This window comes from Etheostoma spectabile, chromosome 2 (genome assembly GCF_008692095.1).
Source record: "Etheostoma spectabile isolate EspeVRDwgs_2016 chromosome 2, UIUC_Espe_1.0, whole genome shotgun sequence".
Lineage (NCBI taxonomy): Eukaryota > Metazoa > Chordata > Actinopteri > Perciformes > Percidae > Etheostoma > Etheostoma spectabile.
Window position 1 is genome coordinate 21,625,558 of NC_045734.1, and position 614 is coordinate 21,626,171.

Sequence of the window (614 nt, forward strand, 5' to 3'; positions counted from 1 at the left end):
GATTTTTCCATCTTTTCTTGCCTTCTTTATGCACATTAATAAATATTTGTACCTGGGGTGCCCAAACTTTCGAGCCCCACTGTACATGTGGGACAAGGACATAGCATGCATTACTGTCTACCACACTGCCTTTTTTGATACCAATTCTACCAATTTCAAACTTTAAAATCCCATACACAGGGCAATCAATCAGTTATTAAGATTTCTGGTATCTGTGCAAATAAATACTTCTTTGAGCCCACCGGTTTTGATGTATTGGAGGGCTTCGTCACGTTTATCTTTCTTGCCCATTTTATGCCACTGTTTGGTTGTGTCCAAATATGTGACTGCAATGACTGGTAAGGTCATGACGACCATGTTCTGCTCTCCACAGCCTCTGGGCTGGACGATCATGGTTTCCATAGAGTCCGCACTAACGGTCTTCACCAAACGATGAACTTGATTTTTCCCTACACACACACAACAATTTACACCTATGCAAAGTTTATTGTACAGGCACTGTATGACATAAACCAAATATGACAAAATATGACATAATATCTGACCTGTCACAGAGATATGTGTGCTAGTATGTGTGTTTCGGACCAATGTCGTTTTAAGAATTCCACTGTTGA

At 40.2% G+C, this 614-nt stretch overlaps 1 protein-coding gene across 5 annotated transcripts in view; it reads right to left on the minus strand.

Annotated features, from left to right (window-relative positions):
• LOC116700184 (complement C3) overlaps positions 1-614 on the minus strand; it is a 134,518-nt gene that overhangs the window by 63,144 nt on the left and 70,760 nt on the right. The gene's annotated exons all lie outside the window — the stretch shown is intronic.